At 36.2% G+C, this 26039-nt stretch overlaps 1 protein-coding gene and 1 pseudogene across 4 annotated transcripts in view; both read right to left on the bottom strand.

Moving 5' to 3' along the window:
- Nucleotides 1–26039, bottom strand: part of CTNNA3 (catenin alpha 3) — a 1958943-nt gene that overhangs the window by 1316045 nt on the left and 616859 nt on the right. The window lies entirely within an intron of this gene.
- LOC102271027 (protein TFG pseudogene) lies at nt 869–2450 on the bottom strand (annotated as a pseudogene).

The raw sequence follows: 26039 nt of genomic DNA, 5'->3' as shown, positions 1-26039 counted from the left end.
AGTTCAGTCACTCAGTCGTGTCCGACTCTTTGCGACCCCATGAACCACAGCACACCAGGCCTCCCTGTCCATCACCAACTCCTGGAGTCCACCCAAACCCATGTCCATAGAGTCGGTGATGCCATCCAACCATCTCATCCTCTGTTGTCCCCTTCTCCTCTTGCCCCCAATCTTTCCCAGCATCAGGGTCTTTTCCAATGAGTCAGCTCTTCGCATAAAGTGGCCAAAGATTTGGAGTTTCAGCTTCAACATCAGTCCTTCCAATGAACACCCAGGACTGATCTCCTTTAGGATGGACTGGTTGGATCTCCTTGCAGTCCAAGGGACTCTCAAGAGTCTTCTCCAACACCACAGTTCAAAAACATCAATTCTTCAGCGCTCAGTTTTCATTATAGCCCAACTCTCACATTCATACATGACCACTGGAAAAACAATAGCTTTGACTAGACGGATCCTTGTTGGCAAATTACTGTCTCTGCTTTTTAATATACTGTCTAGGTTGGTCATAACTTTCCCTCCGAGGAGACAAAATATCAGAAAATATTTTGATTTTTTTGACAAAATTTAACAAAATAAGCTGAATTATTTCTGCCTTTAAAGTACAGACAATTTTCAATAAAGCTGTTATTTTTTAAAGCACAAATGAGGCTGAGAAACCTCTTTCCATCAAATTTTGCTTGTCATTTGAACTATTAACTTGCAGGTATCTCCGTGTCCACTTGATAGTTACACATTTTCTTTTTTTTTATTCAATCATCTTTATTAACCTATCAATGTTATATTTTATACATAACAGCTAGTCTTCTCAAAGGAATCTACTTTAGTACATCATGTTAATAATAAAAAGCCAAGTAAGAGGGCTGAACTTCAACCTATCATTTTAATATCCTGTGGACAAAGCAAGCTAGAAAATCAATCACTTTGCACACATGTAAGAGTAGTGTTCCAAAATAAGTAGGAAGCTGCTATACTTTCAAGCAGGGGAGGAAAAAAACTTCCATTTTGGTCTTTTTTCTTCCAGCAAATTATACTTTCAATTAACAGCAATAATGGTATCATAAAAAAATGCTCTGCTTTTTAAATCCCTGAACTTCAATACAAATTAAAATAGTAGTATTGGAGTCTCTTGGGAGGCAAACAGCTAGCAGCTACGTTCATCAGTGTAACTGAGCCTCTTAATAGATAACCTGGTCCAGGCTGGGTACAGCCCTGACCAAAGGGAGGACAGCTACGTGCATATGGGTTAGACCCACTTGCAAGAGGGGTCATGGTACTTCCAGGAGGTGGGGTGAAACCTGGTCTTGGCTGGTAGGCCCCGGGTTGGCTTAGAGCCATTCCCGGTTGTGAGGCAAGGGCCACAGTGTAATTAGTGGGCTGAGAAGTTTGGGTAGTGTAAGTTTGTGGAGGGTAACTGCTCGCCTGATACTGCTGTGGAGGCTGAGCAGGCAGTTGCTGTGGCTGACCAGAAAAGGCAGGTGCCGGTGCCTGGGAAGTTGGTTGCTGGCCATATCCTGGGAACTGCTGAGGTTGTTGGGGTCCAGTCTGCTGACTATAGCCTGAATACTGAATACCGTACTGCTGCGGCAGCTGGGGGGGGGTGCCTGTGGCTGCTGAGTGCCATAGCTGGGCTACTGCGAGTACTGCTGATACATCTGACTTGCTTGAGTCTGAGCTCCTGTATATGGTGGCTGCTGTGGCTGAACTCCTGGTGGGTGAGCTGCAGAGGGGGAGGAAGCAATGCTGTTGGGAGTTCCTGACTGGTGTTCTGCAGGAGCACTGGGAAGCCCTGAAACCTGATCATCTGTTAAGCCAAACGCCTACATGATATTTTTATTGATTTCATCTTGGTTTTTTAAAGGATCAAAAGCTGACATACTTGCTGCCGTAATCTGAGTAGACTGTTTACCAGAAGAATCAGCAGCAGCAGGCTTTTCTTCCCTGCCATCCACAGTGTCGTTTTCACCAATGCTGGAGGACGGGCCTGGTTCTCCAGGTGGTTCCAAACTATCCAGTGAGCAATTCACTTTATTTCGAAGTTCTATCAGTTCTCGACGAAGGTATTTCACCTGACTTGATTCAAGGGGTCTTGGTTGGCCATTAACAAATAATGTCAGTTTCAGTATCCTACTACCCTGAATTGCAAAGGAAAGGTCAGAACTATCAAAAATTGTTATAAGATCTCCATCTTCATCTTTATGTTTTATTGTAACTTCATCATTACTCAGAAGTTTTCCTCTGAAGACTCGCTGCTTCATTAACACTAATTCATCATAAGTAATATCTTCATTATGAATGGGAATTCGTCGAATATCCTCCCCAAGTTGAGCTTTTATGATTAGTTTCCCACTCAGATCCAACTGCCCATTCATGGTGGACTCCAGGATGTTCTATATATGTAACTCTAGAGAAAGACGTTTTCCTGAGGCCGCCACCATCGGGCTCTGGGGCGTTGGGGGAAGGCTGCAGTCACAGCCCACTCGGTTGCCCTCCAGGGCGCCGCACCTCCTGGCAGACAAGCGCAGGCCCCGACCAATCGCAATGACCCACCAAGCCTAGCGAGAGCTCGATAGTTACACATTTTCATTCACAGGTACAATTTTCATTCAAAGTATTTTTATTTGTATAGAGATTATTTTTATATTATTCCCACAATTATCTTGGTGTTTTTAATCCAATTCAGTCAAATAAATATTAATTTTTTCAGCTTTTACTATAACATGCCAAGGACTAAGGTGATAAAGTGAAAATCATGTAGTATTTTCCTCCGATAGTTAGCTACTCAGTTTCTTTCCACATATAAATACTAAAGAAGATTTTTAAAAAATTTCCCCTTCCACAATCTTCTAAATTTAATCCTCAAATCATGAGTATTCAATTTATCCATTCCATGGTAAGTTCAGGATACATGAATTTTGTTAAATAATAAATAAATGTAATGGATTGTTAGATGCTTTGTTTTTAACATGTCCCATGCAAATCCTGTGTGTGTGTGTGTGTGTGAGAGAGTGAGTGAAAGCCTATATTGCATTTCTAACCTCAGAAATATGTGAAAAAATGTAGAAGAGTTGTATTTTCCTGTGCAATTCAAATTTTCACCACTTACTGATTATGACATGACTGATACTGAAGTAAATGAAATTTAGGATATATGTAGGGTCTTTTGTATTCTATTCTATCAAACAATTCTTTTAGAAAGTGAGAAATATTAGTAAAGTGGTCAGTTCATCTGATACAGTAATAAGCACAGTTGTTCTGGTAGGTGTTCAGCATCATTAACTTTTCACTTTTTAAAATATGTTTTTCCCTTAACAAATTCCTCTCTTGATGAGACTACCATTATTCCCAAAGGATTTCATTGTTTGTTTGGTGTTTAAGGCAATTTCTTATTAAATTCTTAAGACTGCACCTTGCATTAAGCTGAGACAAAATAGTTGAAGCAAATTCAGTATTTAGTTCAAGGCATAGTTTTGTGATTTTCCCACTTATAAATATACATATTTTTAATATTAGAATTCCAGAATGTATCGATATTAACATGAAGAGAATTGATCTTGAAGAATGCTATTCTAATGAATACCAAAGAACTTGTGTCTTAGTGGTCCCCTAAAACATTCTTGTGGATTATGAAGTGTGATATGACAAGGGTAGTCATGACAATCCAAAATACGGATGTGAAATGTGTACTACATTCAAATCATCTTTTTCTAAAATAAATTTCATATAAATTTTTACTCTAGTTATCTATAGCATGGCCCATGCTTTATTGTAGTAAATGAGCCCATAAAACTAAGTTTATTAGACTGGAACTATTTCTATTAAATACCCAAAGTATTCCTAGTGTGAGTGTTTTGAATGTTTTTGAAATGTTGCATATGCAGGGTGCATATTTTTTCCCATTTTAAAAAATTTTGTTTAATTTTTTAATGACTATAAAATTACAGCAGCATTGAGGTTTCTGAAGTTTCATGACTGTCCTTAAGTCCTATTAAGAAGCAGCAATATCTAGTCTGGGAAACTCAAGTTGGTTTACAAAGAAAATTAATTTGCTTTTCATTTCATGAGGCCCTGTTACAATTAGTATGAAATACTGACATTTACATTCCTGAGTGCAATAAGAGCAGGATGGAATGGTGATGGCAAATAATTGGACAATCTCCAGAGAGGCTTTGAGAAACACTATTAGATCTCCATCTGCTAGTTGGAAATTCCATGTTCATAGTTCATAATGCCAGCTAAAATAAAAGGCTTCGATGATTTCTACCACTCCTTTTCAGGCTTGTACCCCATCTACTTCCAAAAGGACTTGTGACAATTTATGGACTAAAACACTTGCATAATTAAATATTTTCAGCTAGTAATGACTAGAAAACAGGCTACATTTTATTATTGCTGTTGAATTTGCCAACGTATACTAAATTTGCTATAAACACATTCCCTTAAAAAATTCTAGTTTGAAAACATTTACTAAATAGAAATCAAAAGAAAATAAGTAAAAGAGCAGAAATAAACAAAAATTAAATAAGGGTTTAAAATAAATTTATGAAGATGTAATTCTAAGTAATACTTGACTGAAATAATTTATCATGCCTTTGAATTCCATGAATAAAATAATATTCACTTTATCCATTCCATTAAGATATACCATAAGTAACTTTCATAGAAAATTTCAAAAGGGGCCCTAAATAAATCACAGAATGATTAATATATTTAAGTCTTCTTTTCCATGTCTATGTATGCTTCCTTTTTTCCTTTTCTCCACCTTTTTTTTGAGTGATACCTGATATATACATGTCTGCTTACATAGTAAGCAAGGGTGACAAGACTTGAAGAGGAAAGTTTATATCAATTTATCTTGTAACATAAATTGTCCAATTATATAATACTATGCAGTTTTATTAGAGCACCAAAAAAATAAATAAGGTTATATTATTTAACTAAGTTCCAGATCTGACAACCAAACCTAGTTTCCAAAGTAAATCCTTTTTTCCATAAATTGAATATTCCAGAGCCTAAAAAATTTGTATAATGCTCAAAGCTCCCTTCTAAAAAGATCTTTTGACATTTTTCATAAAAGCAAATCTTTTCTCATGGCTGTGTTTTAGGACTTCCACAAATCCCTTGAATAACCAATAACTTGGCTTTATATGACTATACATGTATATTTATGAAAGATCCAGAAGTTTGCAAATGGGAATTGCTAAAAATATATATATATATATATATATATATATATATATCTTAAAATTATTTCTGTCAAATCATCTGTGATTCAAAGTCATCCACTGGAGTGTATTTATATATGGTACTATAATAGACAATAAGATAAAAATAAATTTACTACAGGACATTCCCACTTCTCCCTAGAGTCATGGTGTTCCAGAGAAAACACCACTCTCCTCAGGAATACCAGTATACAATTTTAATACATGAAAAGTATGCACCTGTTTTACACACTCAGTCGCTCAATCATGTCTGACTGTTTGTGATCCCACAGACTGTAGCCTGCCAGGTTCCTCTGTCCATGGGATTTTCTTAGCAAGAGTACTGAAGTGGGTTGCATTTCCTCCTCTAGGGGATCTTCCTGACTGAGGGATCAAATCCACACCTCCTGAACTGGCAGGCAGATACTTTACCACTGAGCTACCTGGGAATCATTGAACTGTTACTGGTTATGAAATTACCAGATGGTAATGTTTTTACCAAAACAAACCCTGAGGCAACATTCTGTGGAAAAAAATTAAAACCTTTTTTAGAAATAAGAGTAACAGTTAATAATAAATTATGTGCAAGTCACTCCAGCACAGTGTATTTCAATCACTTCAATATTTTTATCTCTATCAAAAAAGTGTCAGAAATGAGGCATGAAAAACTATTAACTGAATCATTCACACATTGAATAGATGTTGTTTGTCAGTTTGTTCTTTCAATGGAAATAATGAACAACTTATTTATTTATAACTGGTAATTATGATAATACACCTACATTTTCCACTCTTTTTGGTATAGCATAGATATTTTATAATTGTCTTATTTCATACCTGATCTAAGATCATAAGCATCTATAAAAATTTTGTCTTTCTCAGATTTTCCATAGCTTCCTTTGACTTGGGATATAATTAAAATATTTTAAATGACTTGGTTCCCTTTTCTTTTTTTCTTTTTTTGCCTTTTCCTCTGGTAGAATTGACCTTAGTGGCTCAGTCAGCAAAAAATCTGCCTGCAATGCAGGAGACCCAGGTTTGATCCCTGGGTTAGGAAGAGTCCCTGGAGAAGGGCATAGCAACCCACTCCAGTATTCTTGCCTGGAGAATCCCACAGACAGAGGAGCTTGGTGAGCTATAGTCCATGGGGTGGCAAAGAGTCGGACACGACTGAACGACTAACACTTTCTTTTCTTTCAAATTTATGCAACTGAAGACTGAAATCTGACTTTTAAGTAGATGCAGAATACATTTATATAATCACTATGGAGTGAATCTTGTTAGCTCTTGGACTTATTTGTCATTTACCTTATTTTCTTTCTGGGTAGAAGGATACAGGGCAGATAAAGAAAGATAATAGAGGCTGATTTATACTTCAGAGAGAAGGAATTCTTGGTCTTAAGAATCAAGGCAAAAAGGCTTGCTGCATACCATTTTTCAATTATTTTTAGAACAGAGAGAAACATTTCCCTTGAACTTTTCTCCTCTAACCCTGAAATCAATTTCATCTTTTCTAGACTTGCAACAGTTTTTCCATCTTGCTGTAGAACATGCTATATGTACACTAGCCACTGCCTTCAACATGCACTAAGCTCCATATAAGAAAAGCCTTGGGGAATATGCTTCTACATTTACTTGGACTATTTACAAGGGAAATATTCATCACATTATAAAACATAATTTTTAAAACACGTGAAAAATTTATCTGAGTTAGGTCAATGAAAAACTCCCAGTGAGATATGGTTGTATTTTGTCCTCAATGAACACCAGAGCCCCGTAACACTTCCTATTTTTACATGTCAGCTCAGGAACCCACAGCTAGCTAGGTTAGACCTGATAACAGGCTAACAGATTAACCATCCCGTTGAGCATCCTGGCTTTTGTCTTTTTTTTCATATTATTTCCTCTCAGTAATCCTATTTTGTTTTATTTCATATGTCTTTTGTTATAAGCAGTCTCATATTACTTGGGAGGGGGAGGTGAAAAGTATAAGGAAATACAATAGAATTGCTATTCTAAATGTATTTTTTGTTCTTATTGTGACAGTTGTTCAGTAGCTAAGTCATGTCTGTCTCTTTGCAACCCCCTCTTTGCAGTTCAAATACAAACTGCAGCACATCAGTCTTCCCTGTCCTTCTCTGTCTCCCAGAGTTTGCTCAAACTCATGCCATTGAGTTGGTGATGCTATCTATCCATCTCATCCTCTGCTATACCTTTCTCCTCTTCCCCTCAAACTTTCCCGGTGTCAGAGTTTCTTTGCAACTCAGGTGTCCAAAGTATTGTGGCAGTGGTATAATCTAAATTTTTGAATACTTGTTTATTTCTTTGTAGCATCGTGCCCAGTTTCCACTATCTCATCATATTCAGATTTCCAATTCCTTGATTTGCATCTCCTTTATGAGCTCCCTTGGTGTCTCAGAGGGTAAAGAATCTCCTTGTAATGCAGGAGACCCTGGTTCGATCCTTGGGTCAGGAAGATCTAGGAGAAGGAAATGGCAACCCTCTCCAGTATTCTTGCCTGGAGAATTCCATCAACAAAAGAATTACTGGCAGGCTACAGTCCATCAGGTCACAAAGAGTCAGACATGACTGTGGCTAACACTTCACACTATGAGCTATAGAAACAAACTTATACACACACACACACACACACACACACACACACAAAGACACCCACTCACACAGCACACTCCTTCTCCCATATACTCTTCTTCAGATACAAAGATCACTAAGCAAAGTAAAACATACATTTCAGTATGTTTTCCACCATTTGAAACATATTCTCAAGTGCTGGAATAAAGACACTAACAAAGTATATTATCAAAAGAGTTAATGAGGTTTTAAAATGAAGTTCTCAAGAATTTTTAAAAAGTATTAGAGTAAGCCAAAAGTCTATAGGTTATCAAGGGCCCTTAACTATTTGCTACTAATAAATTTTACGTTAAAGTTAACTAGATATAGCTTGTAGACCACAAACCATGATAACTACATTCCAAACATTCCTTCTTTCACTTCCTTTATATCCTAACCTACTGAGCTGCCCATCTACTCCTCCAATTCCAGCCCCAGATCAAAAAGAGAATATTTTTTCAGTTACAACCAAGTATACCCATATGGAAATATCTTCAGCATGATTTCATGATCCTAGTTAGGTGTCTTCTTCCACTTATATTCAGAGAATTGGGGTTAGTATGTTAGTTAAGTTCTGAAACTTAAAATGTAGGTTTTAGGTATTATGTTAATAAACTATGAAATAAATATGAACAAAATCTCCTGAATTGAGATCTAAAATGAATGCAGTTTTCATGTTTTTTCCCAAAATTTAATCATGGTTAACTTCAGTCATAGATCATAAAAATTCATATAAAGGAAAAATAAATTAATATTTCATCAAAAAATATATTAATCCATTCACACATAACATTTAATGTGTATTTATATGGTTAAACACTAGCCCAGCTACCAGATTTATGAAGCATGCAATAAAGACAAACTTAAAATATAATAATTCTCACTTGACATCAAATGCCATCTTTAGTTGAAAGTCCTAGTGCCCCATTATTCCTTAATATCAGAGAAAAGATAAAATACAAGAAAAGGAAAATCAAGAAAGGGTATGCCAGATGTTGCATTCTGTTCTCAATTATATAATGTCTATTTCATGAAATTTCTTCAAAAATTAAAGAAAGAATAAATGAGTATCAATGCACTATCTCTATATCTAAAACTAGCATGCTTAATAAGTTAAAATTTTGGAATATAAAAATTCTACATTTACAGATTTAATTTATATGCAGAGAAGATAAAGGACTTGCCTGTAGATCAAACAGTAAAGAATCTGCCTGCAAAGCAGAGACCAGGGTTTGATTCCTGGGTTGGGAAGATCCTCTGGAGAAGGAAATGGCAAGCCACTCCAGTATTCTTGCCTGGAGAATCCCCTGTACAGAGGAGCCTGTTGGGCTACACTCTGTGGGGTTGCAAAGGGTCAGACAGGACTGAGTGACTAACACACACAGAGAGGTTGTAAATTACATTTCAGGTCTGTACAACTTTGATAAACAGAGATGTCTTCCTCATCAATAGAGGAAAATAAATTTATAAACCTGTGCAATATAAAAGTACAAGTAAAAATCTTAAGTAAATTACTAAGACAACTTCATCAGATCAGATCAGATCAGTCGCTCAGTCGTGTCTGACTCTTTGCGACCCCATGAATCGCAGCACACCAGGCCTCCCTGTCCATCACCAACTCCCGGAAGTTCACTGAGACTCACATCCATCGAGTCAGTGATGCCATCCAGCCATCTCATCCTCTGTCGTCCCCTTCTCCTCTTGCCCCCAATCCCTCCCAGCATCAGAGTCTTTTCCAATGAGTCAACTCTTCGCATGAGGTGGCCAAAGTACTGGAGTTTCAGCTTTAGCATCATTCCTTCCAAAGAAATCCCAGGGCTGATCTCCTTCAGAATGGACTGGTTGGATCTCATTGCAGTCCAAGGGACTCCCAAGAGTCTTCTCCAACACCACAGTTCAAAAGCATCAATTCTTCGGCGCTCAGCCTTCTTCAAAGTCCAACTCTCACATCCATACATGACCACAGGAAACATATATTTTGGAGTCTCCATATATTTTTTCTTGTTTTTCATGTCATTACATTTTCTTAGGCTATATATATATAGATGCAGCGGGAACTACATTACTACTAGCACATACATAAAGTTGGATGAGAAATTTGGATTCGTGATTCTTAATTTTTTTCTAACCCTAAATGCTTAAAGATGTAGCACAATATCAGCAACTCACTATAATGATGGTGCTCAGTAGTGGTGGTGGTATGTGTGTGTATGGTTTGTGGTAGGAATGGGGGGCCTGGTATGAACAGAGATGCTACCTTCTGTGCTTTTTCTTGGTTTTTCTCTGCTAAGAATCAACCCGAAGTATGTACTTCAATTACCCCCTTTTAAAAAGTCTCTTATCTTCATTTGGGTCTGAAGTTCATTCCTAAAGAATATAATGCAACTTTGGGCTAACCCCAATCAAAGAGACCCCAAAGAGAGATCTAAGCTGTAAAATGCATATGTGGATAACCCAGAAATGAGATTATATATCAAAGAAGCCTATAAAAACCTATCTTAGAGGATCCTATATGTGTCAGTTCAGAATCTCCATGGTTCTCACAAAAAGTCCAGCCCATTCTTCTGGAAGCCACTTTGGTCTGTATACACCAGACTTCAGCTGTGGTGTGATATTTGATTAACTTCAAGATTATGGCAACACCAACTATCTGTGCTTCACCCAAAGGCCTCCTGGAAGCAATTAGTCTGACAAGAATGTAAATGAGACAATTCTGGTCACCTAGGTGATCATGAATTGATGGGGGAAATAAGGAAAAGAAAGACAAATTGAGAAGTATGCTACAGACAGCACTTTTTCTGGCAACAGATTTCCACCAATACTTTTAAAGAATTCTCTGATAGGAAACAGAGTTAAGGAGGGTAAGGGGAAAGGTAAAACTGGATCTTCAGATCCTAGAAGCTGAAAGAGACTCTTTTTAAAAACAGAGCTGTCCCATTAGTTTTTTTGTAATAGCATTTCATCTAACACTTTCTAGGTCAAAATATTTGAATAAACACCTAGAGAAATTTAGCAGTTTAGTCCCATCTGCTTACTCCTATACATTATTTTTTTAACATACATTTCTGCTCAGCATTAATATGTTTCCTCAGTATTTGACACAATTTTTAAAAGGTTATTTCTCTTTTTTACCTTGCAGTTAAAGAACAATGAACCAGATCTGACTAGATGAGTCAACTATTCCCTAAGTATAACTCCTGGAGTTGTATTAATTTCATTTGCTGCAGTCACAGTATAATTTACTATTATATAAATGGCTTAAATTACAGCATTTGAACATGTGCCAGGAAATAATACTTTCCCCCAAAGCAGATGAATTGTGGACCTGAAATACACGATGCACCTTGAAGGTGCTTATCATTCTTCCAAGGAGTGACTTATCACGTGATAGGACATTTGATTTGAGTGGTGACCTTCCAATAGCAATGAAGTGCATTTCAATTATTTGGAAATGTTACTATGAAAAATGAATTAAAATAAATATTTAAAGTGGATAAATACAGAAGCTTGTTCAGTAGCGCTTCCTTTGGGACGTGGGAAAGCTGGAGACTAAGAGCAATAACAACTTTGACTTCCCTTCCTTGAATTTCTATAGAAGGGCCTTTCTCAACCCTTTTCCTTATGCTCTCCAAAATAGCTCAAATATCTGAGGAAATTTGGTTATTTGAGAGTCTCAGAGAAGTGTTATTAAAATTTATATAAAGGAAACAAACATATCATAGAAAAACTAAGCATTATTTAGTACAATCAGTTCAGTTCAGTTGCTCAGTCACATCCGACTTTTTGCGACCCCACAGACTGCAGCACACCAGGCTTCCCTCTCCTTCACCAACTCCCGGAGCTTGCTCAGACTCATGTCCATAGAGTAGGTGATGCCATCCAACCATCTCATCCTCTGTTGTCCCCTTGTCCTCCAACAGAGGATGAAATGGTTGAATGGCATCACTGACTCAATGCACATGAGTTTGAGCAAGCTCTGTGACACGAGCAGGCTCCAGCAGTAAAGAACTATTTAGTACAATAGTTCAAGTAAATTTGCACATCCTAAAACCTAACCACTTAGAAGTCACTTTTGGAAATTAACGTATATAATATCCCTTATGATCTTTTTTTTTTTTTGGCCTTAATGACATCTACTTTAATCACCTTTGCTAGTGGTTCCAGCCCTTACAATCTTGTTTTCATGGCTGGCATAGATCCAGCCATGAAATGCTAAAAAACTAAAAATGCTCTAAATAGCCATAATATGTATGTATATATTTACATATATAATAATATATGAACATACTAGTTATAAGTATATGTATTCACATGCATGCAAGTGTGCTTACTTATGTCTGACTCTTTGCGACCCCATGGACTGTAGCCAGCCAGGCTCTTCTGTCCATGGAGTTCTTCAGGCAAGAATACTTGAGTGGGTAGCCATTCTGTTCTCCAGGGGATCTTCCCAACCCCAGGATCAAACCCAAGTCTCCAGCATTGCAGGCAGATTCTTTACTGTCCGAGCCACCAGAAAAGCTCCAAATACATGTATTTGAGTTTGCTAAATATAGTGTGCCCCTAGATTTATTCACCCATTCAATACATATTCACTGAGAACTTGCTATCTTCAAGACACTGTTAGGAATTAAAAGATAGGTGGAGGTGATGGTCTAAAAGAGGCTTAAAAAGGAAGTCTGTCAAAATTCAGAATAAATTAGAAAGAAAAATTTAATTACCCTCAGGGGAAACAATGATGATAAAAAACATAATCCAAGGTGCAGTGGAATGATCAACAGAGTGAAAAGCAGAACACTGGCTGTGATCCATGGGAACTTTGTCAAGGTCAATTCACCTTCGGGCTTCTGTTACCATATATGATAAATGAAAATTTAACCATGTGATCTTCAGAGTCCCCTCTAGCTCCAATATTGGATAAAACTATGCTCCATAAGCCTGATTTAAACCAGAAGGTGCAAATCTCATTCTTCACTTGTAATGGCTTCACTGATGAATAGCAATGTCAGCTAAAATGAATTCCATGTCTTCTTTCCTTTCCTGATTCCAATTTGATGGAGGTACCAGTTAGCAATAAAATAGCACTGAGGAGTTGGGACTCACAAAAGGACAGAACTGCACCCAATATCAATATACTACGATGATGGGATTATAGAATCATTATTTTTACACCCAAACATTTTGAAAATAGCTAATGAAAACAAACAATGAAGAGTAGATAGACAAGTAGAATGTCAGTGAAAATAACCAGGAGACAAACGTGTATAAGTATTTTCTTGTTTGAACTTAAGAAAAATTAATGTCTAGTGATATTTTATTCAAAAATTTTATGTGCAAATTCAATCATGAAGCCATGGCAATCACGGGATAAAAGATAAAGTTTTATCATTAATTAGAACATGGCTTGGTTTGAAAAAAGTTTGGTAGTAAAATCAAGGTTAAATGAAATATCATGAGGCTGTGCAATTACGTTAATAATGAGGTGCCTCAGGGATCAGTGCTAGTACAGGTGTTCAAATATTTATTAATGACTTGGAAGAGTTGTGAATAATATGAAAGCACATAAATGGATGACTTCAAGATATTTATAGCAATCAAAATAGGTGAATAGCTGCTTTTCTTGACCCATTCATAAGCAATTATTTAGCATATTACAGAAAATAATCAACGAGAGCAAATTAATGTGAAGTACCTGATTTTTCTTAATATGCAAATAGCTACTGAAGTAGCTATTGCCTTTCAGGCAAGAGTGGGCAGATCTAAGAAGACATCTGTCCAGTAAACAGCTCTTTATACTCAAACAAACAACAAAAAAAAAATACTGGAATAAAGAATAATGTAATAAAATATTTACCTAAACTAATATGCATTGCTGAAAAGTTTTGCACACCAGAGTCTTGCTCTACTGTTGAGGCAAGGTGTGGCTCCTCAAACTACACACTAGGATTATCCGGTGTGTCTAATCTAATGATGTGTTAAATGTTATTCAGTCACTAAGTCATGTCCAATTCTTTGTGACCCCATGGACTGCAGAATGCCCAAATTCATTTCCACTGAATCAGTGATGCTATCTAACTATCTCATCTTTAGCCACCCCCTTCTCTAGCCTTCAATCTTTCCCATCATGAGGGTCTTTTCCAATGAGTCAGTTCTTTACATCAAGTGGCCAAAATATTGGAGCATTAGCTTCAGCATCAGTCCTTCCAATGAATACTCAGGGTTCATTTCCTTTAGGATTGACTGGTTTTATCTCCTTGCTGTCCAAGGACTCTCAAGAGTTTCTCCAGCACCACAGTTCAAAAGCGTCAATTCTTTGGCACTAAGCCTTTCTTGTGGCTCAGTTCTTACATTGGTACATCACCACTGGAAAAACTATAGCTTTAATTATTCTGACCTTTGTCAGCAAAGAGATGTCTCTGCTTCTTAATATGCTATCATAGCATAGGTTTATCATAGCATAGGTTTGTCATAGCTTTCCTTGCAAGGAGCAAGTGTCTTAATTTCATGGCTGCAGTCACCATCTGCACTGATTTTAGAGCCCATGAAGGTAAAATCTATCACTGTTTGCACTTTTCACCTTCTATTTGCCATGAAGTGATGGGACCAGAGGCCATGATCTTACTTTTTTGAATGTTGAGTTTTAAGCCAGCTTTTTTACTTTCCTCTTTCAACTCATCAAGAGGCTCTTTAAGGTTCTCTTCACTTATTGACATTAGAGTCTTATCTTCTGAATATCTGAGGTTGTTAATATTTCTCCCGGCAGTCTTGATTCCAGGTGGTGATTTATCTGGCCGGGCATTTCACATGATGTACTCTGCATATTGGTTAAATAAGCAGGGTAACACTATATAGGCATGACAATATAAAACATTATACTCCTTGCCAAATTTTGAACCAGTCAGTTGTTCCCTGTCTGGTTCAAATTGTTACTTCTTGATCCACATACAGGTTTATCAGGACACAGGTAAGGTGATCTGGTACTCCCATCTCTTTAGGGTTTCCTACGGTTTAATGTGAGCCACACAGTCAAAGACTTTAGCATTGTCAATGAAGCAGAAAGAGATGTTTTTCTGGAATTCCTTTGCTTTCTTCATGATCCAATGAATGTTGGCAATTTGATCTCTGGTTCCTCTGTCTTTTCTAAATCTACCTTATACATTTGGAAGTTCTTGGTTCATGTGCTGCTGAAGCCTTGCTTGAAAGATTTTGAGCATAACCTTACTAGCATGTGAAATGAGTGCAACTGTGTGGTTGTTGGAATATTCTTTTTTTTTTTTAATTTCACTTTTATTTATTTTAATTAGAGGCTAATTACTTTACAATATTGTATTGGTTTTGCCATACATCAACATGAATCCGCCACGGGTGTACACGTGTTCCCAATCCTGAATCCCCCTCCCACCTCCCTCCCCATACCTTCCCTCTGGGTCATCCCAGTGCACCAGCCCCAAGCATCCTGTATCCTGCATCGAACCTGGACTGGCGATTCTAAGAAAGCTGTGGTACATATACACAATGGAGTATTACTCAGCCATTAAAAAGAATACATTTGAATCAGTTCTAATGAGGTGGATGAAACTGGAATATTCTTTTGCACTGCCCTTCTTTGGGTTGGAATTAAAACTAATATTTTCCAGTCCTGTGGTCACTGCTGTGTTTTCCTAATTTGCTGGCTCAGCTGGAACTCCATCAACTCCACTAGTTGTGTTCCTTGTAATGCTTCTGAAGGCCTACTTGATTTCACACTCTAGAATGTCTGGCTCTAGGTCAGTGACCACACCATCGTGGTTTTCCTGTCATTAAGACTTTTTTGCATAGTTTTTCTGAGAATTCTTGCCACCTTTTCTTAATCTCTTCTGCTACTGTTAGGTCCTTACCATTTCTGTCCTTTATCATGTACATTCTCACATGAAATATTATCACAAATTTTCTTGAAGAGATCTCTAGTCTTTCCCATTCCATTGTTTCCTCTATTTCTTTGCATTGTTCATTTAAGAAGGTCTCCTTGCTATTCTCTGGAACTGAATGCTATTCTGCATTCAGTTGGGCCTATCTTTACCTTTCTCCTTACCTTTAACTTCTCTTCTTTTCTCACCTATTTGTAAAGCCTTCTCAGAAAACCACTTTACCTTACTGCATTTCTTTTCTTTTAGAATGATTCTGATCACTGCTTCCTGTACAATGTTAAAACCTCTGTTGATAGTTTTCCAGGCATTGTATCTAAATGCCTCAGTTCAGTTCAGTTCAGTTCAGTTACTCAGTCATGTCCAACTCTTTGCTACCCCATGGAATGCAGCACACCAGGCTTCCCTGTCCATCATCAACTCCTGGAGCTTACTCAAATGCCTGTCCATTGAGTCAGTGATGCCATCCATCTATCTTACCCTCTGTTATCCCCTTCTCCTCCTGCCTTCAAGTTTTCCCAGCATCAGGGTCTTTTCCAACAAGTCAGTTCTTCACATCAGGTGGCCAAGTATTGGAGCTTCAGCTTTAGCATCAGTCTTTCCAATGAATATTCAGGACTGATTAGTTTTTAGGATGAATTCATTGGATCTCCTTGCAGTCCAAGGGGCTCTCAAGAGTCTTCTCCAACAGTTCAAAAGCATCAATTCTTCACACTCAGCTTTCTTTATAGTCCAACTCTCACATGCACACATGACTACTGGAAAAACCATAGCTTTGACTAGATGGACCCTTGTTGACAAAGTAATGCCTCTGCTTTTTAATATGCTGTCTAGGTTGGTCATAACTTTTCTTCCAAGGAGCAAGTGTCTTTTAATTTCATGGCTCAGTTGCCATCTGCAGTGATTTTTGACCCCCCAAAAATAAAGTCTGTCACTGTTTCCATTGTTTCCCCTTCTTTTTGTCATGAAGTGATGGGACCATATGCCATGATCTTAGTTTTCTGAATGTTGAGTTTTAAGCCAACTTTTTTACTCTCCTCTTTCATCAAGAGACTCTTTAGTTCTTCTTCTCTTTCTGCCATAAGGGTGGTGTCATCTCCATATCTGAGGTTATTGATATTTCTCCCAGCAATCTTGATTCCCACTTGTGCTTCATCCAGCCCAGCATTTCTCATGATGTATTCTGCATATAAGTTAAACAATCAGGGTGACAATATACAGCCTTGACGTACCAGATCTAGTCCCTTGAATCTATTCATCACCTCTATTGTATAATCATAGGGATTTGATTTAGGTCATATCTGAATGGCTTAGTGGATTTCCCTACTTTCTCTAATTTAAGCCTGAATTTTTCAGTAAGGAGCTCATGATATGAGGTACAGTCAGTTCATGATATGAAGTACAGTCTTGACATATCAAGACCAAGTCAGCTCCAGGTCTTGTTTCCTGATAAGCTTCTCCATCTTGCCCTTTAAGAACATAATTAATTTGATTTTGGTGTTGACCATCTGGTGACATCCATGTGGAGTGTCTTCTCTTGCATTATTGGAAAAGGGTGTTTGCTCTGACCCTGATGTGCTAAATAGTTTCCTATTATCTTCCACTCCTTTCTAACATTTGGTGATTCAGGGGAGTTCCCAAATGTCTTTCAAGTGAATGACATTTACAAGGGCCTCCCCAACTTGCTCCATTCTGAAGTATTTTCCTGACATTAAGTTTTATGTATTAAAATTCCCAAACTGAAGCTCTCAAGCTTCAGAAAAATTAATAGTAATTCCTCTTCATAATAAAACACAACACCATTCAAAAATAGCATGAATTATATATATTCTACTCCCCTGTCCTAAGATTATTTAATTATTGTGCATTACTAGGAACTCTTAAATGTAGCATAGATTCAATTATAATTCACTCACTCAAAAACCATTTTCTGAGTCCTTGCTTTATCTAAGTGCATAGTGATAATAAGAAGAATGTAAAGAACTAATAAAACATGGAGCCTGCCCTAACAGGATTTACAAAGTCAAGTCACCCTTCTCATGAGCTAAGTATTTCTTAATCCTGGTCTATATAGATCACAAATAAAAATGCAATGTTATAATAAATTTTAAACATATTAATAAGAATTAGTACTGTTTTTCCTAGGTATATATAATAATTTAAAAAATTTTTTTATTGGAATATAGCTTTTACAATGTCATACCAGTTTCAAGTGTACAGCAAAGTGAACCAGCTACACATATACTTATATATCCACTACTTTTACAAAAATACTTTTAACCACAAGCAACTATTTTCTGCTACCATTTATCTTTTCTATCCAGGAGCAAACTTGATCTGTGCTACTAATTTTCTCATTTAAAAAGTTAACTTGGTAGTCCCCAAATTTTAGAGGAAAATAAAAGATTCCTAACCTGTTAGAAATTGAGCCGATACGCCAATATAAGTAGAATGAAACCAAATACTAATACAAACATCAAACTGTCTCCAACACACCTCTACAAAATAACCCATCAGTAAATCCACTAATATGGAAGGAAGTATGTGTGAATGTGTGAAGCATTGAGAGTTCAATTTTTTTCAAGGTTTGGTAAAGGACTTCCATTCCCTATATATGCCTCCCTGTAAGTTTCAGATGTGAACATATGTAGACTTTGGGAATCTCAATGTTAAATGGGACCTTAGACTTCAAATATTGTTTTAACTATAAATTTTCTCTATACTATGTGACATGTCACCACTAGAGACTTAAAAAAAAAAAAAAAGAAACTCACGAATAAAGCCAAAGATTCACGGTAAAAGATAAACTTGGATAAGTAAGTGACTATGAACCTTTGTTAGAACTTCAAACATATAATTTATTAGTGAGATTTACTAGAAAGTATGGAACTATATATTTGTAAAATTCACAATTTGGAGAATGATTCACATAGGAGGTATGAGAATTACGCGAATTTCTCTTTCTAGATCTTTCAGTGGCTGTAGGTTATTTTAGAGTGTGATTTAAGTATAATTTTAGCAAAAGGAAACAAGTAGTAAATGAGAGAATTCATTAGCAGGTAGTCAAGCATACCTAGTCTATCAATCATGCTGCTATTTTTAATTATCAGCAAATTTAATTTTGTCTCAAGGGGAGTGAATTCATACTTTAAAGTATCAGTACATCATATTTAGTTTGAAAAACATTTTAGAATGTGTCTTGATTATAAAATACCAAAAGTACTTCCCATATTAGTCTCCTCCTTGTTGTTTAGTTGCTAAGTCTGTCTGACTCTTTGCAACACCATGGACTGTAACCTGCCAGGCTCCTCTGTCCATGGGTTTTCCCAGGCAAGAATAATGGAATGGGTTGCCATTTCCTTCTCCATGTGATCTTTCCAACCCAGGGATCGAACCCGCAGCTCTTTCATTAATAAGAAGATTAGATTTCCTAGGCAGGCAGAAAGTAATGGTATCCCTAATACAAATCAGGGCATTTTAAAACAACCAAATGGTGTTTCTAAAAATATACCTTTGCTCAAGTAAACAGACTTGTCATGGTAATACAAAAAAAAAAAAAAAAAATCTGGATCAGGCCTAAAATTGTAAAAGAGCATATGAAAGGGATACAGAGTTTTGTATTGATTTACACAGAAAAGGCAGATCTGGTTATTTGCTCAAGACTGAGTCCACAGTGATTAAATAAATGTAATGGGCTTTCACACAATTCCAGCTTTTAAATGTCAGCCAATGACTATGAAATGATGTTTTTAACTGGGATAATCTATGTCATATTCTATTTCTCTCCTGAATCAAGTGAATTACTCAAGTTAGGTTAATCATCTTTATCACTCTAGATTACAATGGAAAGCAAGCATCTTATGCAGCCTACACAGTGTTAGGCTCTAGAAGCTCAGCCTAGTGAAGAAAGGTACATATTGATTTAATATACACACAGACTCTTCAAGGTCAAACATCAAGTTTAATGAAAGAAGAGTACCTGAGTGAGTGTTAATACTCTTCTCTATACCAGTGCTTCTGGATCTTAAAATACTCTGCACTTCATGAGAAAGTTATGTGGCATTTGAAACTCCTCCTAAAGTGAAAGAAAGCTCTGATGTCCAAATGGAGCAGTCAAGAAAATTGAGCACTATTCAGAAAACAGAATACTGGAGATTTGAGTGCACCCTCCTGCATGACAGTGAGAGTTACAAATGAGAAAAGAGAATGAAAGATTACACCTATTGCATATATCTTCTTTACTGCGCATTCTCTTGATGAATACGATGGTTACACATAGCACATAGGCTGATGAAATTCCTTTACTGTACAAAGAAAAGCTACTCTTGTTTTACAAAACATATCATAAGTCTTCCCTAAACACAGACTACATTTAAGTTGTTATTCAACTGTATGGAGAAAGAACTGATGTTGGGGGCACTGAGTCACAATATTGTACTCTTGGGGTACAAATGAAGCATACTTATTGCTAGTAGTCACTACTTGCTAGATTTCAAATGCGAACTTGGATTTTAAATATTTCAGAAAGAATTTCTCTCAAAGTCTCTATTGTTATTGTATCTCTTTCAATTTTTACCACACCAACAATATTCCCTGAGCAAGATTCCAAAAACTCACACAAAAGCATTTCCTCAAATGCCTTAAATCTTCCTCTGCTCTCAATTTCTTAAACGAATTATAGCTCATTGGAACCCTCCCAAGTGGCCCATTCTGCAAAGCTATATTTAAAACCATTTTCTATGTTGCATTTTTTTTTTTTAGCCAACTGATGAAATTTTGGTCAATCTTGTCAACAGGGCCTCCGTGTAGGCGCTGTTGTAGTTACCAGCTTTATAAGGATTGTGTGAAAAGGACAGACACTCTGTGGCATGCATTTATTGAGAGACACCAGAGTGAATCATGAATAGAGAACTTGAAAGGGAATCAAGGGAGTTAAACTGTAACCAGGGAGAGTATATTTGTCAGTGCATGGGTAAGGCATCTAAACAGATTGTTAGCCTTACAGTGTCTTCTCTACAGATCATGCAACCTGGAGTTCTTAACCATTAGATTCATTCCTCTCACACACTGCCTGAAATACAAACCATTTTAGTTACAAGAATCATATTTGGAACAGAAAGCATATTTCACAGTAGTTCAGAGTAACTCATTAGAGCCCAGTGGTACTGACCACAATGCAAGTAAGTTCTAGTGAAGCAAAAAGATAGTCTCAAGTGTCCACAGGATCAGGCAGGTGCTAGTCATGAAATAAAAAAGAAAAGAAGACCAGTGCTAGTGTCAACTGACTACCAGCCACAACGTATGCTAAACAGGGAGTAGTGGAAACTGAAGTAAACGAGAGAGCCCTTACCTCATCTAAAGGGGCAACTACCACCCGCCCCAGCAGACTGTTGCCCAACAGGACATAGATCCGTATCTTCCAGTTTTTCTAGAGAAACTAAAAATCTCAATTTTTGTGGGAAATTTCCAATATTCAAATGTCATAAACTCATTCTATTTTTTGTGTGTAATATATTATGGGTCAACACTGTTCAGGGCAAATCAGATATAGGTGAGGGACAGATTTGGCCAATCTGTTGACAATTTCCTATCTAGAACATAGAGAAGGGAGGTTCAGAGGAATAAGTGTGGATTCTAGGCTATTAATTAAGAGACCATATAAGGGCCCTAGAGAGCATCCTTTTCTAATGGAAAAGATCCTCAAGCAGAGTCTACATAAAAACCTAATTGTAGTATGCTATGTGTTATGGGCAAAGACACACCCTTTTTAGAAAGCAAATATATTTGGATTTTATTTTTAAAGTTTTTAAATTCTTTTTAATGTTATTTAGTTTCACCCTGTCCTGTGAAAGAAAGGATTTAGGATAACATGACCAAAGTTCCAATTAGATAAAATTTAAAATGACTTATGACTGAAAGACCTAGAAGAAATGATGCTAATAAAAATGAGATAAAGTACACCAAATGCATGCTGAATACAGTCAGAAGAATAAAAGTCTCATTAGCCATTAATTTATAAAACTGATTACCATGTACATGATGAGGAGAGGTGGTGTTAACTATTTTGCAAAGTTCAATTTGCTTTTTTTTAAATGCAGTTTCATCTTCAATGTGAATGAATATATCTTGCTTATAGTTCATAAAGTAATAAACATATATCAGAATAAAAGAGCATTTTTATGTAATTTGACTGTTTAGATTCCACGTCTTCACAGTAAAAAAAAGTGTTATTTTTAAAGGGTGCGTTTGTAAGCCTAAATAGAGGACAGAACAGATCCCTTCTTACTTAGAATTTTTATACTCCTTCAGCTGAAAGGGAAAGATTTTTCAATAATAAGAAAAGGCACTGTGAGTTACAGACGCATTGGTCTGATGAGGCTATATACAGGATATATTACCAGCAATATTCCAACCTAATGTGTCAGAATTGAACAGCTCTTTTTAAAAAGTTACATTAATAAAAAGTAAGCACTTTACCAAGGTAAATCAATTGTTTTTTGTTGTTATTCTTAAGGAGAGAAAAAAAATAGGATGATGCAGTATCAGAGTGGTAGGCATTAGTGTATTCCAGCCTAATTTCAATGCCAAATCCAGACCATTAAATGTGATTTGGAAAGGCTCAGCTCTTAGAGTATCAGAGGATGTGCAGTCCATGCGTAATGAAGAAGCACTCCTGTAAATCAGCAGATAAGCATCATGCATTCTGATGAACAAAGCATAGAGGTTGGAATTAACTAAAAAGCTCTCCTTTATACAGCTTCCCTTCATAACGGGTAAACTATTGCCAGGGAGATAGGGACCAGGTCTCTGCATTTAATTTTTTTTAACAAATATTTATTGAATATCTACCACTTGATGGGTGACAGTTCTAGAAAAAAATGATCCCAATGAAACTCCAGTCAATTCATGCTAACTCAATAGGCTCTATTCTGTTGAGAGTTGAGGCAATTACAATTACAATAACAACTTTAGCTAATCAAAATAATTAGTTAATTGTATTTTTTATAACAACAAAATACTGTCATCAAAAAATCATTAACAACAGCAAAATACTTCCAGACAATCTGAACACCTTCCTTAACCCATCTCTACTTCTCAGTCTTATACCTTACACAATGAAAAATCCCATCTCTGAGTAACAACTCCTGACTACTGCAAGATGTTCACTTATAAAAAGCAAAGTAAACTTTCATAGGATGATCTACTTATTGACAAAGAAGAGCAATATATAAACTTCAAAAAGGTCTTCAATTGCAAGGAAGGAAATCAAAAATCATGTGCTTTATAATCTTCAATTAATCCGATAATTTAACTCATTAGAATGCTTTCATCTTTTTCCTCTAGCATTCTAAACTGTTAAGTGTCTTAGAGTGTATTAAAAATATTATATTTCAAGAATAATAAACACAGTCCTGAAACTAAGTCCTGCTGCCAATCATACACACACACATATATATATATATATAATTTTTTTCCTTGAAGAATGTTTCTGTATTAACAGGTATTACATAAAATGAAAAGGGAAGGGGACCCACAGTCAAATATAAGAAATACTGGTTAAACCAATTCCAGAAGTCAAAGTTTGTCTAGGTAGCCATCAGCCATTCTACTGTTTTAAAGATCTTCCTTGAAAATCCTAAAAGGTAACCACTAGACCACATGTTCTTAGGAGATGGATTCCTAAGGTATTCTTAGGAGATGGATTCCTAAGGCTTCAAGGTACAGTAGTTTAACTGCATTTTGATAGATGGAGGTGAAAATGTGAAAAATTTTTATTAACACTCAGTTTTAAAAGCTTTATTCCTGTGGTACACCGAGACAAGGGGATTCCAGAAGTTACTTTTCAGGGTTTGGTCCTTAGAAATTGGTATATTTTTATTAAGTTTTGTTAAGCTTTGGTACATTTTTGTTAAGTTCATTTATGTTAAGTGCAATTTGTATGTAAGTGAACATGGGATATTCTATATAAACACTATCATCAATCATCAAAAAAAAAAAAAACATATGGTGGAAATAATGCAATAATCCATTTCTAGGTTATATTTCTCACATAGAGAATAATTAATTTTCAGTCATTTGTCATGGGTACACAATGTATAATTAGAACTGCTTCATGGTGAACTCTCTCAAAAGAAAAATTTGTAGTATCCAGAAAAATAAGCCATTCAGTGTTCTAGGCTTTATGGTAAAGGCTTCCAAAATAATAGAATGTATTTTGTACATTTTTACCAGTATAAAAAGCTACCAGAAATTCACCATTCCCAAATCAAGACAACTTATGCCTAACACATTCAAAACTTACCGGGACTAATTATGAATCATGTTAAATATAAAGTGTTATTTTCTTCACATAATTTCACAAAGTCAGATAAACTTATTTGCCAAAGGGCTTACAAAATACTGTTACTCCACACCTACCAACATGCCAATCAAAGAACCACCAATAATGTTGGCATTAGTGGTTAAAGGGCAGTGAAATTTTTATATCAACAAGGTCTGAACAGGCCTCTCAGACAGGAGGCTTGGGCAAAATCATTTATCAAGTTAAGTCAGGTGAATCTGTAATCAATGAGCAGAGTTCTGCTGGAACTGCAGTGCCCCAGGGAAGCAAGTTGAGTTATGTGCTACAGAAGAAAACATTGATTATTGCTTTTACTTGTTTATTTCTCCACGTAGAATAGAAGTGAATATTACTAATTTTGCAACTATTTAATTCAGTTTTCACTAAGTACTATATAAAACATAAATAAATGATAAGAACTAGAATTGAATGAACTATGTTATTAATAAAGCTTTGGAACTTAGCATTTTTCCAACAACAATGAATGAAACTAAACTATTGATTTCAGGGACCTGCGTGTGACTATCATTGTCTAAAACAGACTTATTATAATGTAGTGAGAGATGAGTTCTAAAAAAGTATTTTGTTCCGTCCTTTTTAATGAATCATTAGCAATTGATATTCTTTCCAAATATCAATATTTTTAGTGCTCCTAAGGCCAGTGTATCATGAAATAAACTTATACCATTCCTCAAACTTACATCTATGAATGTTCAAATTCGACTCTAAAACATTTCTCCACACTGACAGTATCTCTGCCTATAAAAGTTTATAAGGAAAGAGTAACCAAATAGAACCAAAACAACTAGAGTGGAATTGAATCATAAACACATGTAACTTATACAATTTCAGTTGTATAAGTTGAAAATAAACAGTGCCAAAGATTCTGTCAGCCAATTCGTATGGCCTGGAGAGAACATCAAATAGGAAATGTTAATTACTCTGTCCTCAAGAGCACAAAGGTCCAAGTATTGATACATCTCCAAATATGAGCAACTAGCCTTGTTCAGGGTGCTTACAGGATTTAAAGATGCACATTTTCACACAGTATAACTCTTGAAAGAAAGCCAACTACTTCTGATACTCAACCAAAGAAATGCTGGAAGGAAAACTGGCTATGTTGAACTTACTGTGACATAGCATACTGATTTTCAATTTACTCCTAAAAGTAATTTTAACTATATGTGTTTTTTTTTTTCTTCCTGCTGACTTTTGGAATCCAACCTATGGTCTTTTCTATAGATAAATAATATCATGCAATTCCTTTCACTGCTAACAAAAACAAGTACTTTTCATAGTGAATGATATTACAAAGAAGAGGATACTAATTTCTATCCCTGACATGGCTAACAGAATTAGATGAGACAGACCAAAAAAATAAAAGACAAAATCACTTATAAAAATATAATAATTATAATTATTACCGTTTGCTTTTTAAATAAAAATTTCATGTCAATGTATTCAATATATCTTAGCTACTAAACTAATATAGGCTTATTAAGCCTCTTGAGAAATCTGTACGCAGGTCAGGAAGCAACAGTTAGAACTGGACATGGAACAACAGACTGGTTCCAAATCGGAAAAGGAGTACATCAAGGCTGTATATTATCACCCTGCTTATTTAACTTATATGCAGAGTACATTATGAGAAACGCTGGGCTGGAAGAAACACAAGCTGGAATCAAGATTGCTGGGAGAAATATCAATAGCCTCAAATATGCACATGACACCACCCTTATGGCAGAAAGTGAAAGAGGAACTCAAAAGCCTCTTGATGAAAGTGAAAGTGGAGAGTGAAAAAGTTGGCTTAAAGCTCAACATTCAGATAACAAAGATCATGGCATCCGGTCCCATCACGTCATGGGAAATAGATGGGAAAACAGTGGAAACAGTGTCAGACTTTATTTTTATTTTTTTGGGCTCCAAAATCACTAGAGATGGTGACTGCAGCCATGAAATTAAAAG

The sequence above is a fragment of the Bos mutus genome, chromosome 28 (assembly GCF_027580195.1).
Source record: "Bos mutus isolate GX-2022 chromosome 28, NWIPB_WYAK_1.1, whole genome shotgun sequence".
NCBI lineage: Eukaryota > Metazoa > Chordata > Mammalia > Artiodactyla > Bovidae > Bos > Bos mutus.
The sequence above is the reverse complement of the archived record's forward strand: the minus strand, read 5'-3'. Positions and strand labels throughout refer to the sequence as shown.